Source organism: Ursus maritimus, unplaced genomic scaffold (genome assembly GCF_017311325.1).
Source record: "Ursus maritimus isolate PB19 unplaced genomic scaffold, ASM1731132v1 scaffold_3, whole genome shotgun sequence".
NCBI classification, from domain to species: Eukaryota; Metazoa; Chordata; class Mammalia; order Carnivora; family Ursidae; genus Ursus; species Ursus maritimus.
In genome coordinates, this window is record NW_024425563.1 from 79,337,372 (window position 1) to 79,341,602 (window position 4,231).

The window sequence follows — 4,231 nt, forward strand, 5'->3', positions numbered from 1 at the left end:
AAAGCAATTACAAAGTATTGTTTTATGGTTAAAACATAAGAAAGTTGAAATTATGTTGGATTTTGTCAAATGGTTTTTCAACATCTATTGTTATGATCATATGATTTTCCTTTTTTAGCTTGTTGATGTGATGGATTACATTAACTGGTTTTTGAATATTGAACCTGTCTTTCATACCTGGGATAAGTCCTACCTGGTTGTGGTGTAATTTTTTTTACACATTGCAAGTCTATTGGCAATAAGTTCCTTCTTTTTTTGTTTGGGGAGTCTTTATTTCTCCTTCACTTTTGAAGAATAATTTTGCAGGGCATAGAATACTGGTTTGATGTGTTTTTTTCTTCTTTCGACACTATAGATATTTCCCTCCCCTCTCTTCTTGCTTGCATGTTTCCTCAGGTGTAATTTATGTCTTTGATCCTCTATAGGTAGGGTGTTATTGTCCTGTAGCTCCTTTCAGGATTTTTTCCTTTGATTTCTGTAATTTGAAAATTATATGCTTAGGTGTGGTTTTGTTTGTTTGTTTGACTTAGCATGTATCCTGCCTGGGGTGCTCTGAGCTTCCTGTATCTGTGGTTTGGTGTTTAACGTTAACTTGGGAAAACTCTAAGTTCTTATTGTTTCAAACATTTATTCTTTTCCTTTCTCTCTCTTTTTCCATTTGTGTATTCCCATTATGCATATGTCACACCATTTGCAGTTGTCCCATGGTCATGAGTTATTTTATTTTATTTTATTTTATTTTATTTTATTTTATTTTATTTTATTTTATTTTTCAGTCTTCATTCTGTTCACTCTTCCATTTTGGAGGTTACTACTGATATATCCTCAGGCTCAAACAGTCTTTCTTCAGGGGTGCCCAGTGTACTAATAATAAAGCCACCAAAGGCATTCCTCTTTTCTGTTACAGTGTTTTTGATCTCTAACATATTTTGGGGGACAGTTCTTTCTTAGGATTTCTATCTCTGTGCTTATATTGCCCATTTATTCTTGCTTGCTATCTACTTTATCCATTAGGGCCTTTAGCATATAGTTGCTTTAAATTACTGGTCTGATAATCCCAACATCCCTGCCATGTCTGGTTTGATACTTGCTGTTTCTTCAAATTGTGCTTTTGCTTTTTAGCATGATTTGTATTTTTTTCTTAAGAGCTTGATATGATGTACCTGGTAAAATGAACTGCTATAAATAGGCTTTTAATAATGTGGTGGTAATGTGACAGACAGGGAGGGGAGGTGTTCTGTAGTCCTGCGATTAGGGCTCATCTTTTGGTAAGCCTATGTCTCTTATCTATGAACTCAACAAGTACTTCCCAGGTTTTGTTTTTTTGTTTTAACTTTTTTTTTTTTTTTTACTGCCATTTTAGGTGGGACAGAATGGCAACAATGAGCTGGAATTGGCTATTTCCTTTCTCACATGTGAAGGCTAGACTAGAGTTGGCTATTTTCTTTTCTGCATGTCAGTTAGCCTCTGATAATACCATAGCAGGTTAGGTTCTGGTCAGCCCATTTCTTCTGAATGCAGGCCTTGTTAAGAAGAGAGTGCTCTGGTGTATTTCAGAATGGTTCCTTCTTTCTCCTGCTGGAAGAATAGGAATTTTTCTCTGAAAATTATTGTGAGAATCTGGTCAAGCTCCTGCGTGTAAATCTCACAAAAATGTGGGGGCTCCCGTATGACTGGGTTCCCTGGAATGTATAACTCTTGTCTACTGAAGCCTCCAGCAATTTGTCAATCACAGCTGAGAGTTTTCTACCCTGGCATTGGTTGTCACGGAAGTTTCTACTCATGAGTCCACTCAGGTAAGCCGTGACACCCTATATTCACCTTTCTGTCTCTTCAATCTTAGGGCAACAGTTTGTCCAGTGTCCTCACATCTCTTATGGATTCAAGAAGAGTTGTTCATTTCTCTATTCAGCTTTTTACTTGTTAGGACAGATTGGTGATGTCCAAACTGTCTACATGTGGGAATGGAAACTGGGAATCCATTTAGAAAATTTTACAAACACTTATTTATGCTCTTTATATATGGTCAGTATCCAATGCAGAAAATTGTTAAAATATACAATTATAGCGAATTTTCATTCATTAAGTATCCTTGAAAATGTGATATGGACTGTGATATGGTTTTGAAGAAAAATATATTCTCTGTATTGGTTATAAAACAGTACATGTATCTGTCACTGCATTATATTTTACACTTATGTACAAATTACCCTTTGTAGTTAATGCTCTTCCAGGTCTCCTTCCTCTTACCACTTTAGAATATGTTGCCTCAACTTTCAACTCACACCACCTACATGCTTCCTGAGCTATTCTCTGTTACCATACGGCAGGCAAGATTTAATCTCCCTCAAGACCAGCCCTCAACCTATGACTGAAGGAAATAAGGTATAAATGTCACCCCTGATGACAATTCACATTTCACCCTATACTTAGGGTATACTCCGAGGTTCACATTTTACTCTACTCCTAGTTTCCTAGCAGGATAAGCCCCATTATTGTGGTAACTTGCATCCTAAAGGGACCTGTACAGGCTGTCTTCCCTTTCCTGTCTCACACCCCAGTATTTCTGGGCATTATCTCTAAAATATACTAGCTACCCTTGAATCATTGTCTCACTGTCTTTTTCTAGTATCCCTTCCATAAATACACATTCTTGTTCAGATGTTATAAAAGACATTCTGTGTTTTCTTTTCAGCAAATGAAAAATTTATAAAGAATTTATGATTTTCTTGGAATTTCAAAGAAAACTTCTCATGTGCTCTAGATATTATATAAAACCTAAGAAGAATAACTTTTAAATCAATGCTGGTGATGTTGCTAAGTGTTTTATAGCCCTTATCTTATTTAATTCTTCAACAACGTTGTGAAGTAGGTGATCTTTATTACTGTGATTTTAATAAGAAAAAAAATAAAGCCTTGAGAGGCCAAATTCACAGAACTTTGGTTTGAAACTCAGAGACGCTGTATCCCCCCAACTCCAAGCTATCACTTTGCTTTGGTTCAGTATGTGAAATCAACCCATTCAAACGATTCATTCCCAATGAAAGAAAAAAAAAAATGTTTCTTAATCTCTTGTATTGGAATTATTCAACTTGAGAGCCCTCTTCTGTGTTTCACAGTACTCTCTCCTCCTCAGATTTTTACTTGCGGTTCTCCTGAGTCCTTCCGAGGATGAAGCATTCCACCTGGACCAAATTTTCTAACTACACTAGGATTCCCTTTCTTATCTACATATTGTTCTTAGATATGATTAAGATCAATTTAATCTGTTCTTAGATACGAAACAGATGAACTGTTTCACTAAGCTTTCTGTGCCAACATTCTATTGCATCATAGATTTCTTGAAGTCAGAGAATTTCTAATTTTCTGCTAAAGTCCTTGCCTTCAGGGGTACCTGGGTGGCTCAGTTGGTTAAGCATCTGACTCTTGACTTTGCTTCAGGTCATGATCTCAGGATCCTGAGATCAAGGCCTACATTGGGCTCCCTGCTCCTGCTTGACTCCCTCACCTGCTGCCCCTCCCCCTGCTCGTTTTCGCTCTCTCTTTCTCTCTCTAAAATGAATAAATAAATCTAAAAACAGTCCTTGCCTTCAGTACATATAACTGAATTTTTTTATATAATCAGGTGCTTTACATTCACTTTAAAGCCAGCATTCAATATAAAAGCTCATAAGTTTTCTATCCTCACCAACTTTCTCTATAAATAGGGTTTGAAGAGCAAGTAGAATTTTAATGAGGAGTATGTGTGTACTTGCATGTGTGCATGTGCAGTCTCCCCCTATCATACAGAACTCTTCTAGTATCTCAATATTCCACTAGAGGGTACTGTTTTAAGCAAAACTGTTTCATCTCTGTCTTGTCTTTTCACAGAAATTTCTCTTTATGAAATATAAAGGTCTCATAAAGGCAGATTTTAGATACAGCAAAACCATTTTAAATAATTCAAGAAGGAGCATTATATTAAATTATGCTTCAATGTTGTTTTTATACAAAATTGTGATTTTTTTTATGATGGATTCTTGAATCAGAATAAATCTTAAGAATAAGGCAAGATGAGAAGGCAATAAGAAATTGCCTTGATTAAAGACGGAACCAAAGTTTCATCCACTTATCCTCTAAAAGAACCCTAGGGTTCAGTAAAAATAGAAGTTGCCACTTAATGATCACTGCATTTGTCAGCTTTAAGAGAATTAGATGGTTAGAAATATTAAAAACTTACTCCTTCAACTTA